Raw genomic sequence first — 12,568 nt, 5'->3', positions numbered from 1 at the left:
GAGAGTGTGAGAGTGTGAGTGCGTGAGTGCGTGAGAGTGGGAATGAGAGAATGTGGGAGTGAGAGAGTGTGGGAGTGAGAGAGTGTGGGAGTGAGAGAGTGTGGGAGTGAGAGAGTTTGGGAGTGGGAGTGAGAGTGTGTGGGAGTGAGAGTCTGTGGGTGTGAGAGAGTGTGGGAGTGAGAGACTGTGGGAGTGAGAGAGTGTGGGAGTGAGAGTGTGTGGGAGTGAGAGAGTGTGGGAGTGAGAGACTGTGGGAGTGAGAGAGTGTGGGAGTGAGAGAGTGTGGGAGTGAGAGACTGTGGGAGTGAGAGACTGTGGGAGTGAGAGAGTGTGGGAGTGAGAGAGTGTGGGAGTGAGAGAGTGTGGGAGTGAGAGTGTGTGGGAGTGAGAGTGTGTGGGAGCGAGAGAGTGTGGGAGTGTGAGAGTGTGGGAGTGAGAGAGTGTGGGAGTGAGAGACTTTGGGAGTGAGAGACTGTGGGAGTGAGGGAGCGTGGGAGTGAGAGTGTGTGGGAGTGAGAGAGTGTGGGAGTGAGAGCGTGTGGGAGTGTGGGAGTGAGAGAGTGTGGGAGTGAGAGAGTTTGGGAGTGGGAGTGAGAGTGTGTGGGAGTGAGAGTGTGTGGGAGTGAGAGACGGTGGGAGTGAGAGTGTGTGGGAGTGAGAGAGTGTGGGAGTGAGAGACTGTGGGAGTGAGAGAGTGTGGGAGTGAGAGAGTGTGGGAGTGAGAGAGTGTGGGAGTGAGAGTGTATGGGAGTGAGAGTGTGTGGGAGTGAGAGAGTGTTGGAGTGTGAGAGTGTGGGAGTGAGAGACTGTGGGAGTGAGAGACTGTGGGAGTGAGAGACTGTGGGAGTGAGAGAGTGTGGGAGTGAGAGTGTGTGGGAGTGAGAGAGTGTGGGAGTGAGAGAGTGTATGAGTGAGAGAGTGTGGGAGTGAGAGAGTGTGGGAGTGGGAGAGTGTGGGAGTGGGATAGAGTGTGGGAGTGAGAGAGTGTGGGAGTGAGAGAGTGTGAGAGTGTGAGAGCGTGAGTGCGTGAGAGTGGGAATGAGAGAATGTGGGAGTGAGAGAGTGTGGGAGTGAGAGAGGGTGGGAATGAGAGAGTGTGGGAGAGAGAGACTGTGGGACTTAGAGACTGTGGGAGTGAGAGACTGTGGGAGTGAGAGACTGGGAGTGAGAGAGTGTGGGAGTGAGGGAGTGTGGGAGTGAGAGAGTGTGGGAGTGAGAGAGTGTGGGAGTGAGAGCGTGTGGGAGTGAGAGCGTGTGTGAGTGAGAGACTCTGGGAGTGAGAGAGTGTAAGAGTGAGTGAGGGAGTGAGAGAGTGTGGGAGTGAGAGAGTGTGGGAGTGAGAATATGTGGGAGTGAGAGACTGTGGGAGGGACAGTGTGGGAGTGGGAGAGTGTGGGAGTGAGAGAGTGAGAGAGTGAGGGAGTGAGAATGAGTGGGAGTGAGAGACTGTTGGAGGGAGAGTGTGGGAGTGAGAGAGTGTGAGAGTGTGGGAGTGAGAGAGTGTGGGAGTGAGTGAGGGAGTGAGAGAGTGTGGGAGTGAGAATATGTGGGAGTGAGAGTGAGTGGCAGTGAGAGACTGTGGGAGGGACAGTGTGGGAGTGAGAGAGTGTGGGAGTGAGAGAGTGTGGGAATGAGAGAGTGTGGGAGTGAGAGAGTGTGGGAGTGAGAGTGTGTGGGAGTGAGAAAGTGTGGGAGTGAGAGAGAGTGGGAGTGAGAGAGTGTGGGAGTGAGAGACTGTGGGAGTGAGAGAGTGTGGGAGTGAGAGAGTGTGGGAGTGAGAGAGTGTGGGAGTGAGAGTGTGTGGGAGTGAGAATGTGTGGGAGTGAGAGAGTGTGGGAGTGAGAGAGTGTGGGAGTGAGAGACTGTGGGAGTGAGAGAGTGTGGGAGTGAGAGTGTGTGGGAGTGAGAGAGTGTGGGAGTGAGAGAGTGTGGGAGTGAGAGAGTGTGGGAGTGAGAGCGTGTGGGAGAGAGAGCGTGTGAGAGAGTGGGAGTGAGAGAGTGGGAGTGAGAGAGTTTGGGAGTGGGAGTGAGAGTGTGTGGGAGTGAGAGTCTGTGGGTGTGAGAGAGTGTGGGAGTGAGAGACTGTGGGAGTGAGAGAGTGTGGGAGTGAGAGTGTGTGGGAGTGAGAGAGTGTGGGAGTGAGAGAGTGTGGGAGTGAGAGACTGTGGGAGTGAGAGAGTGTGGGAGTGAGAGAGTGTGGGAGTGAGAGAGTGTGGGAGTGAGAGTGTGTGGGAGTGAGAGTGTGTGGGAGCGAGAGAGTGTGGGAGTGTGAGAGTGTGGGAGTGAGAGAGTGTGGGAGTGAGAGACTGTGGGAGTGAGAGACTGTGGGAGTGAGGGAGCGTGGGAGTGAGAGTGTGTGGGAGTGAGAGAGTGTGGGAGTGAGAGCGTGTGGGAGTGAGAGCGTGTGAGAGTGTGGGAGTGAGAGAGTGTGGGAGTGAGAGAGTTTGGGAGTGGGAGTGAGAGTGTGTGGGAGTGAGAGTGTGTGGGAGTGAGAGACGGTGGGAGTGAGAGAGTGTGGGAGTGAGAGTGTGTGGGAGTGAGAGACGGTGGGAGTGAGAGTGTGTGGGAGTGAGAGAGTGTGGGAGTGAGAGACTGTGGGAGTGAGAGTGTGTGGGAGTGAGAGAGTGTGGGAGTGAGAGTGTATGGGAGTGAGAGTGTGTGGGAGTGAGAGAGTGTGGGAGTGTGAGAGTGTGGGAGTGAGAGACTGTGGGAGTGAGAGACTGTGGGAGTGAGAGACTGTGGGAGTGAGGGAGCGTGGGAGTGAGAGTGTGTGGGAGTGAGAGTGTGTGGGAGTGAGAGAGTGTGGGAGTGAGAGAGTGTATGAGTGAGAGAGTGTGGGAGTGAGAGCGTGTGGGAGTGAGAGCGTGTGAGAGTGTGGGAGTGAGAGAGTGTGGGAGTGGGAGAGTGTGGGAGTGGGAGAGAGTGTGGGAGTGAGAGAGTGTGGGAGTGAGAGAGTGTGAGAGTGTGAGAGCGTGAGTGCGTGAGAGTGGGAATGAGAGAATGTGGGAGTGAGAGAGTGTGGGAGTGAGAGAGTGTGGGAATGAGAGAGTGTGGGAGAGAGAGACTGTGGGACTTAGAGACTGTGGGAGTGAGAGACTGTGGGAGTGAGAGACTGGGAGTGAGAGAGTGTGGGAGTGAGGGAGTGTGGGAGTGAGAGAGTGTGGGAGTGAGAGAGTGTGGGAGTTAGAGCGTGTGGGAGTGAGAGCGTGTGGGAGTGAGAGACTCTGGGAGTGAGAGAGTGTGAGAGTGTGGGAGTGAGAGAGTGTGGGAGTGAGTGAGGGAGTGAGAGAGTGTGGGAGTGAGAATATGTGGGAGTGAGAGTGAGTGGGAGTGAGAGACTCTGGGAGGGACAGTGTGGGAGTGGGAGAGTGTGGGAGTGAGAGAGTGAGAGAGTGAGGGAGTGAGAATGAGTGGAAGTGAGAGACTGTTGGAGGGAGAGTGTGGGAGTGAGAGAGTGTGAGAGTGTGGGAGTGAGAGAGTGTGGGAGTGAGTGAGGGAGTGAGAGAGTGTGGGAGTGAGAATATGTGGGAGTGAGAGTGAGTGGCAGTGAGAGACTGTGGGAGGGACAGTGTGGGAGTGAGAGAGTGTGGGAGTGAGAGAGTGTGGGAATGAGAGAGTGTGGGAGTGAGAGAGTGTGGGAGTGAGAGTGTGTGGGAATGAGAGAGTGTGGGAGTGAGAGAGTGTGGGAGTGAGAGTGTGTGGGAGTGAGAAAGTGTGGGAGTGAGAGAGTGTGGGAGTGAGAGAGTGTGGGAGTGAGAGACTGTGGGAGTGAGAGAGTGTGGGAGTGAGAGAGTGTGGGAGTGAGAGAGTGTGGGAGTGAGAGAGTTTGGGAGTGGGAGTGAGAGTGTGTGGGAGTGAGAGTCTGTGGGTGTGAGAGAGTGTGGGAGTGAGAGACTGTGGGAGTGAGAGAGTGTGGGAGTGAGAGTGTGTGGGAGTGAGAGAGTGTGGGAGTGAGAGAGTGTGGGAGTGAGAGAGTTTGGGAGTGGGAGTGAGAGTGTGTGGGAGTGAGAGTCTGTGGGTGTGAGAGAGTGTGGGAGTGAGAGTGTGTGGGAGTGAGAGAGTGTGGGAGTGAGAGAGTGTGGGAGTGTGAGAGTGTGGGAGTGAGAGAGTGTGGGAGTGAGAGACTGTGGGAGTGAGAGAGTGTGGGAGTGAGAGAGTGTGGGAGTGAGAGAGTGTGGGAGTGAGAGTGTGTGGGAGTGAGAGTGTGTGGGAGCGAGAGAGTGTGGGAGTGTGAGAGTGTGGGAGTGAGAGAGTGTGGGAGTGAGAGACTTTGGGAGTGAGAGACTGTGGGAGTGAGGGAGCGTGGGAGTGAGAGTGTGTGGGAGTGAGAGAGTGTGGGAGTGAGAGCGTGTGGGAGTGAGAGCGTGTGAGAGTGTGGGAGTGAGAGAGTGTGGGAGTGAGAGAGTTTGGGAGTGGGAGTGAGAGTGTGTGGGAGTGAGAGTGTGTGGGAGTGAGAGACGGTGGGAGTGAGAGTGTGTGGGAGTGAGAGAGTGTGGGAGTGAGAGACTGTGGGAGTGAGAGAGTGTGGGATTGAGAGAGTGTGGGAGTGAGAGAGTGTGGGAGTGAGAGTGTATGGGAGGGAGAGTGTGTGGGAGTGAGAGAGTGTTGGAGTGTGAGAGTGTGGGAGTGAGAGACTGTGGGAGTGAGAGACTGTGGGAGTGAGAGACTGTGGGAGTGAGGGAGCGTGGGAGTGAGAGTGTGTGGGAGTGAGAGTGTGTGGGAGTGAGAGTGTGTGGGAGTGAGAGAGTGTATGAGTGAGAGAGTGTGGGAGTGAGAGCGTGTGGGAGTGTGGGAGTGAGAGAGTGTGGGAGTGGGAGAGTGTGGGAGTGGGATAGAGTGTGGGAGTGAGAGAGTGTGGGAGTGAGAGAGTGTGAGAGTGTGAGAGCGTGAGTGCGTGAGAGTGGGAATGAGAGAATGTGGGAGTGAGAGAGTGTGGGAGTGAGAGAGGGTGGGAATGAGAGAGTGTGGGAGAGAGAGACTGTGGGACTTAGAGACTGTGGGAGTGAGAGACTGTGGGAGTGAGAGACTGGGAGTGAGAGAGTGTGGGAGTGAGGGAGTGTGGGAGTGAGAGAGTGTGGGAGTGAGAGAGTGTGGGAGTGAGAGCGTGTGGGAGTGAGAGCGTGTGTGAGTGAGAGACTCTGGGAGTGAGAGAGTGTAAGAGTGAGTGAGGGAGTGAGAGAGTGTGGGAGTGAGAGAGTGTGGGAGTGAGAATATGTGGGAGTGAGAGACTGTGGGAGGGACAGTGTGGGAGTGGGAGAGTGTGGGAGTGAGAGAGTGAGAGAGTGAGGGAGTGAGAATGAGTGGGAGTGAGAGACTGTTGGAGGGAGAGTGTGGGAGTGAGAGAGTGTGAGAGTGTGGGAGTGAGAGAGTGTGGGAGTGAGTGAGGGAGTGAGAGAGTGTGGGAGTGAGAATATGTGGGAGTGAGAGTGAGTGGCTGTGAGAGACTGTGGGAGGGACAGTGTGGGAGTGAGAGAGTGTGGGAGTGAGAGAGTGTGGGAATGAGAGAGTGTGGGAGTGAGAGAGTGTGGGAGTGAGAGTGTGTGGGAGTGAGAAAGTGTGGGAGTGAGAGAGAGTGGGAGTGAGAGAGTGTGGGAGTGAGAGACTGTGGGAGTGAGAGAGTGTGGGAGTGAGAGAGTGTGGGAGTGAGAGAGTGTGGGAGTGAGAGTGTGTGGGAGTGAGAATGTGTGGGAGTGAGAGAGTGTGGGAGTGAGAGAGTGTGGGAGTGAGAGACTGTGGGAGTGAGAGAGTGTGGGAGTGAGAGTGTGTGGGAGTGAGAGAGTGTGGGAGTGAGAGAGTGTGGGAGTGAGAGAGTGTGGGAGTGAGAGCGTGTGGGAGAGAGAGCGTGTGAGAGAGTAGGAGTAAGAGAGTGGGAGTGAGAGAGTTTGGGAGTGGGAGTGAGAGTGTGTGGGAGTGAGAGTCTGTGGGTGTGAGAGAGTGTGGGAGTGAGAGACTGTGGGAGTGAGAGAGTGTGGGAGTGAGAGTGTGTGGGAGTGAGAGAGTGTGGGAGTGAGAGAGTGTGGGAGTGAGAGACTGTGGGAGTGAGAGACTGTGGGAGTGAGAGAGTGTGGGAGTGAGAGAGTGTGGGAGTGAGAGAGTGTGGGAGTGAGAGTGTGTGGGAGTGAGAGTGTGTGGGAGCGAGAGAGTGTGGGAGTGTGAGAGTGTGGGAGTGAGAGAGTGTGGGAGTGAGAGACTGTGGGAGTGAGAGACTGTGGGAGTGAGGGAGCGTGGGAGTGAGAGTGTGTGGGAGTGAGAGAGTGTGGGAGTGAGAGCGTGTGGGAGTGAGAGCGTGTGAGAGTGTGGGAGTGAGAGAGTGTGGGAGTGAGAGAGTTTGGGAGTGGGAGTGAGAGTGTGTGGGAGTGAGAGTGTGTGGGAGTGAGAGACGGTGGGAGTGAGAGAGTGTGGGAGTGAGAGTGTGTGGGAGTGAGAGACGGTGGGAGTGAGAGTGTGTGGGAGTGAGAGAGTGTGGGAGTGAGAGACTGTGGGAGAGAGAGCGTGTGAGAGAGTGGGAGTAAGAGAGTGGGAGTGAGAGAGTTTGGGAGTGGGAGTGAGAGTGTGTGGGAGTGAGAGTCTGTGGGTGTGAGAGAGTGTGGGAGTGAGAGACTGTGGGAGTGAGAGAGTGTGGGAGTGAGAGTGTGTGGGAGTGAGAGAGTGTGGGAGTGAGAGAGTGTGGGAGTGAGAGACTGTGGGAGTGAGAGACTGTGGGAGTGAGAGAGTGTGGGAGTGAGAGAGTGTGGGAGTGAGAGAGTGTGGGAGTGAGAGTGTGTGGGAGTGAGAGTGTGTGGGAGCGAGAGAGTGTGGGAGTGTGAGAGTGTGGGAGTGAGAGAGTGTGGGAGTGAGAGACTGTGGGAGTGAGAGACTGTGGGAGTGAGGGAGCGTGGGAGTGAGAGTGTGTGGGAGTGAGAGAGTGTGGGAGTGAGAGCGTGTGGGAGTGAGAGCGTGTGAGAGTGTGGGAGTGAGAGAGTGTGGGAGTGAGAGAGTTTGGGAGTGGGAGTGAGAGTGTGTGGGAGTGAGAGTGTGTGGGAGTGAGAGAGTGTGGGAGTGAGAGTGTGTGGGAGTGAGAGTGTGTGGGAGCGAGAGAGTGTGGGAGTGTGAGAGTGTGGGAGTGAGAGAGTGTGGGAGTGAGAGACTGTGGGAGTGAGACACTGTGGGAGTGAGGGAGCGTGGGAGTGAGAGTGTGTGGGAGTGAGAGAGTGTGGGAGTGAGAGCGTGTGGGAGTGAGAGCGTGTGAGAGTGTGGGAGTGAGAGAGTGTGGGAGTGAGAGAGTTTGGGAGTGGGAGTGAGAGTGTGTGGGAGTGAGAGTGTGTGGGAGTGAGAGACGGTGGGAGTGAGAGAGTGTGGGAGTGAGAGTGTGTGGGAGTGAGAGACGGTGGGAGTGAGAGTGTGTGGGAGTGAGAGAGTGTGGGAGTGAGAGACTGTGGGAGAGAGAGCGTGTGAGAGAGTGGGAGTAAGAGAGTGGGAGTGAGAGAGTTTGGGAGTGGGAGTGAGAGTGTGTGGGAGTGAGAGTCTGTGGGTGTGAGAGAGTGTGGGAGTGAGAGACTGTGGGAGTGAGAGAGTGTGGGAGTGAGAGTGTGTGGGAGTGAGAGAGTGTGGGAGTGAGAGAGTGTGGGAGTGAGAGACTGTGGGAGTGAGAGACTGTGGGAGTGAGAGAGTGTGGGAGTGAGAGAGTGTGGGAGTGAGAGAGTGTGGGAGTGAGAGTGTGTGGGAGTGAGAGTGTGTGGGAGCGAGAGAGTGTGGGAGTGTGAGAGTGTGGGAGTGAGAGAGTGTGGGAGTGAGAGACTGTGGGAGTGAGAGACTGTGGGAGTGAGGGAGCGTGGGAGTGAGAGTGTGTGGGAGTGAGAGAGTGTGGGAGTGAGAGCGTGTGGGAGTGAGAGCGTGTGAGAGTGTGGGAGTGAGAGAGTGTGGGAGTGAGAGAGTTTGGGAGTGGGAGTGAGAGTGTGTGGGAGTGAGAGTGTGTGGGAGTGAGAGACGGTGGGAGTGAGAGAGTGTGGGAGTGAGAGTGTGTGGGAGTGAGAGACGGTGGGAGTGAGAGTGTGTGGGAGTGAGAGAGTGTGGGAGTGAGAGACTGTGGGAGTGAGAGTGTGTGGGAGTGAGAGAGTGTGGGAGTGAGAGTGTATGGGAGTGAGAGTGTGTGGGAGTGAGAGAGTGTGGGAGTGTGAGAGTGTGGGAGTGAGAGACTGTGGGAGTGAGAGACTGTGGGAGTGAGAGACTGTGGGAGTGAGGGAGCGTGGGAGTGAGAGTGTGTGGGAGTGAGAGACGGTGGGAGTGAGAGTGTGTGGGAGTGAGAGAGTGTGGGAGTGAGAGACTGTGGGAGTGAGAGTGTGTGGGAGTGAGAGTGTATGGGAGTGAGAGTGTGTGGGAGTGAGAGAGTGTGGGAGTGTGAGAGTGTGGGAGTGAGAGACTGTGGGAGTGAGAGACTGTGGGAGTGAGAGACTGTGGGAGTGAGGGAGCGTGGGAGTGAGAGTGTGTGGGAGTGAGAGTGTGTGGGAGTGAGAGAGTGTGGGAGTGTGAGAGTGTGGGAGTGAGAGACTGTGGGAGTGAGAGAGTGTGGGAGTGAGAGACTGTGGGAGTGAGAGTGTGTGGGAGTGAGAGTGTATGGTAGTGAGAGTGTGTGGGAGTGAGAGAGTGTGGGAGTGTGAGAGTGTGGGAGTGAGAGACTGTGGGAGTGAGAGACTGTGGGAGTGAGAGACTGTGGGAGTGAGGGAGCGTGGGAGTGAGAGTGTGTGGGAGTGAGAGTGTGTGGGAGTTAGAGACTGTGGGAGTGAGAGAGTGTGGGAGTGAGAGAGTGTGGGAGTGAGAGTGTATGGGAGTGAGAGTGTGTGGGAGTGAGAGAGTGTGGGAGTGTGAGAGTGTGGGAGTGAGAGACTGTGGGAGTGAGAGACTGTGGGAGTGAGAGACTGTGGGAGTGAGGGAGCGTGGGAGTGAGAGTGTGTGGGAGTGAGAGTGTGTGGGAGTGAGAGAGTGTGGGAGTGAGAGAGTGTATGAGTGAGAGAGTGTGGGAGTGAGAGCGTGTGGGAGTGAGAGCGTGTGAGAGTGTGGGAGTGAGAGAGTGTGGGAGTGGGAGAGTGTGGGAGTGGGAGAGAGTGTGGGAGTGAGAGAGTGTGGGAGTGAGAGAGTGTGAGAGTGTGAGAGCGTGAGTGCGTGAGAGTGGGAATGAGAGAATGTGGGAGTGAGAGAGTGTGGGAGTGAGAGAGTGTGGGAATGAGAGAGTGTGGGAGAGAGAGACTGTGGGACTTAGAGACTGTGGGAGTGAGAGACTGTGGGAGTGAGAGACTGGGAGTGAGAGAGTGTGGGAGTGAGGGAGTGTGGGAGTGAGAGAGTGTGGGAGTGAGAGAGTGTGGGAGTAAGAGCGTGTGGGAGTGAGAGCGTGTGGGAGTGAGAGACTCTGGGAGTGAGAGAGTGTGAGAGTGTGGGAGTGAGAGAGTGTGGGAGTGAGTGAGGGAGTGAGAGAGTGTGGGAGTGAGAATATGTGGGAGTGAGAGTGAGTGGGAGTGAGAGACTCTGGGAGGGACAGTGTGGGAGTGGGAGAGTGTGGGAGTGAGAGAGTGAGAGAGTGTGGGAGTGAGAGAGTGTGGGAGTGAGTGAGGGAGTGAGAGAGTGTGGGAGTGAGAATATGTGGGAGTGAGAGTGAGTGGCAGTGAGAGACTGTGGGAGGGACAGTGTGGGAGTGAGAGAGTGTGGGAGTGAGAGAGTGTGGGAATGAGAGAGTGTGGGAGTGAGAGAGTGTGGGAGTGAGAGTGTGTGGGAGTGAGAAAGTGTGGGAGTGAGAGAGTGTGGGAGTGAGAGAGTGTGGGAGTGAGAGACTGTGGGAGTGAGAGAGTGTGGGAGTGAGAGAGTGTGCGAGTGAGAGAGTGTGGGAGTGAGAGACTGTGGGAGTGAGAGACTGTGGGAGTGAGGGAGCGTGGGAGTGAGAGTGTGTGGGAGTGAGAGAGTGTGGGAGTGAGAGAGTGTGGGAGTGAGGGAGTGTGGGAGTGAGAGCATGTGGGAGTGAGAGCGTGTGAGAGTGTGGGAGTGAGAGAGTGTGGGAGTGAGAGAGTTTGGGAGTGGGAGTGAGAGTGTGTGGGAGTGAGTCTGTGGGAGTGAGAAAGTATGGGAGTGAGAGAGTGTGGGAGTGAGAGAGTGTGGGAGTGAGAGTGTGTGGGAGCGAGAGAGTGTGGGAGTGTGAGAGTGTGGGAGTGAGAGAGTGTGGGAGTGAGAGACTGTGGGAGTGAGAGACTGTGGGAGTGAGGGAGCGTGGGAGTGAGAGTGTGTGGGAGTGAGAGAGTGTGGGAGTGAGAGAGTGTGGGAGTGAGGGAGTGTGGGAGTGAGAGCATGTGGGAGTGAGAGCGTGTGAGAGTGTGGGAGTGAGAGAGTGTGGGAGTGAGAGAGTTTGGGAGTGGGAGTGAGAGTGTGTGGGAGTGAGAGTCTGTGGGAGTGAGAAAGTATGGGAGTGAGAGAGTGTGGGAGTGAGAGAGTGTGGGAGTGAGAGTGTTTGGGAGTGAGTAAGTGTGGGAGTGAGAGAGTGTGGGAGTGAGAAAGTGTGGGAGTGAGAGAGTGTGGGAGTGAGAGAGTGTGGGAGTGAGAGAGTGTGGGGGTGAGAGAGTGTGGGGGTGAGAGTGTGTGGGAGTGAGAGTGTGTGGGAGTGAGAGAGTGTTGGAGTGTGAGAGTGTGGGAGTGAGAGACTGTGGGAGTGAGAGACTGTGGGAGTGAGGGAGCGTGGGAGTGAGAGTGTGTGGGAGTGAGAGTGTGTGGGAGTGAGAGAGTGTGGGAGTGAGAGAGTGTGGGAGTGAGAGAGTGTGGGAGTGAGAGAGTGTGGGAGTGAGAGCGTGTGGGAGTGAGAGCGTGTGAGAGTGTGGGAGTGAGAGAGTGTGGGAGTGAGAGAGTGTGGGAGTGGGAGAGTGTGGGAGTGAGAGAGTGTGGGAGTGAGGGAGTGTGGGAATGAGAGAGTGTGGGAGAGAGAGACTGTGGGAGTTAGAGACTGTGGGAGTGAGAGACTGTGGGAGTGAGGGAGTGTGGGAGTGAGAGCGTGTGGGAGTGAGAGACTCTGGGAGTGAGAGAGTGTGGGAGTGAGAGAGTGGGAGTGAGAGAGTGGGAGTGAGAGAGTGTGGGAGTGAGAGAGTGGGAGTGAGAGAGTGGGAATGAGAGAGTGGGAGTGAGAGAGTGTGGGAGTGAGAGAGTGTTGGAGTGAGAGCGTGTGGGAGTGAGAGCGTGTGGGAGTGAGAGCGTGTGGGAGTGAGAGACTGTGGGAGTGAGAGAGTGTGGGAGTGAGAGACTGTGGGAGTGAGGGAGCGTGGGAGTGAGAGTGTGTGGGAGTGAGAGTGTGTGGGAGTGAGAGAGTGTGGGAGTGAGAGAGTGTGGGAGTGAGAGAGTGTGGGAGTGAGAGAGTGAGAGAGTGAGGGAGTGAGAATGAGTGGAAGTGAGAGACTGTTGGAGGGAGAGTGTGGGAGTGAGAGAGTGTGAGAGTGTGGGAGTGAGAGAGTGTGGGAGTGAGTGAGGGAGTGAGAGAGTGTGGGAGTGAGAGAGTGTGGGAGTGAGAGAGTGTGGGAGTGAGAGCGTGTGGGAGTGAGAGCGTGTGAGAGTGTGGGAGTGAGAGAGTGTGGGAGTGGGAGAGTGTGGGAGTGGGAGAGAGTGTGGGAGTGAGAGAGTGTGGGAGTGAGAGAGTGTGAGAGTGTGAGAGCGTGAGTGCGTGAGAGTGGGAATGAGAGAATGTGGGAGTGAGAGAGTGTGGGAGTGAGAGAGGGTGGGAATGAGAGAGTGTGGGAGAGAGAGACTGTGGGACTTAGAGACTGTGGGAGTGAGAGACTGTGGGAGTGAGAGAGTGTGGGAGTGAGAGAGTGTGGGAGTGAGAGAGTGTGGGAGTGAGAGCGTGTGGGAGTGAGAGCGTGTGGGAGTGAGAGCGTGTGGGAGTGAGAGACTCTGGGAGTGAGAGAGTGTGGGAGTGAGTGAGGGAGTGAGAGAGTGGGAGTGAGAATATGTGGGAGTGAGAGTGAGTGGCAGTGAGAGACTGTGGGAGGGACAGTGTGGGAGTGAGAGAGTGTGGGAGTGAGAGAGTGTGGGAATGAGAGAGTGTGGGAGTGAGAGAGTGTGGGAGTGAGAATGTGTGGGAGTGAGAAAGTGTGGGAGTGAGAGAGTGTGGGAGTGAGAGAGTGTGGGAGTGAGAGACTGTGGGAGTGAGAGAGTTTGGGAGTGAGAGAGTGTGGGAGTGAGAGAGTGTGGGAGTGAGAGTGTGTGGGAGTGAGCGTGTGTGGGGGCGAGAGAGTGTGGGAGTGTGAGAGTGTGGGAGTGAGAGAGTGTGGGAGTGAGAGACTGTGGGAGTGAGAGACTGTGGGAGTGAGGGAGCGTGGGAGTGAGAGTGTGTGGGAGTGAGAGAGTGTGGGAGTGAGAGAGTGTGGGAGTGAGGGAGTGTGGGAGTGAGAGCATGTGGGAGTGAGAGCGTGTGAGAGCGTGGGAGTGAGAGAGTGTGGGAGTGAGAGAGTTTGGGAGTGGGAGTGAGAGTGTGTGGGAGTGAGAGTCTGTGGGAGTGAGAAAGTGTGGGAGTGAGAGAGTGTGGGAGTGAGAGAGTGTGGGAGTGAGAGAGTGTGGGAGTGAGAGA

The 12,568-nt window shown here is 56.4% G+C and overlaps 1 protein-coding gene across 1 annotated transcript in view; it reads right to left on the bottom strand.

The window, feature by feature from the left end:
• tns1b (tensin 1b) overlaps positions 1 to 12,568 on the bottom strand; it is an 816,333-nt gene that overhangs the window by 46,857 nt on the left and 756,908 nt on the right. The window lies entirely within an intron of this gene.

This window comes from Chiloscyllium plagiosum, unplaced genomic scaffold (genome assembly GCF_037043375.1).
Source record: "Chiloscyllium plagiosum isolate Xiang-an unplaced genomic scaffold, Cpla_swu_hap1 HiC_scaffold_7, whole genome shotgun sequence".
NCBI classification, from domain to species: domain Eukaryota; kingdom Metazoa; phylum Chordata; class Chondrichthyes; order Orectolobiformes; family Hemiscylliidae; genus Chiloscyllium; species Chiloscyllium plagiosum.
Note: the sequence above shows the minus strand (reverse complement) of the source record. Positions and strands in the feature narration are given on the sequence as shown.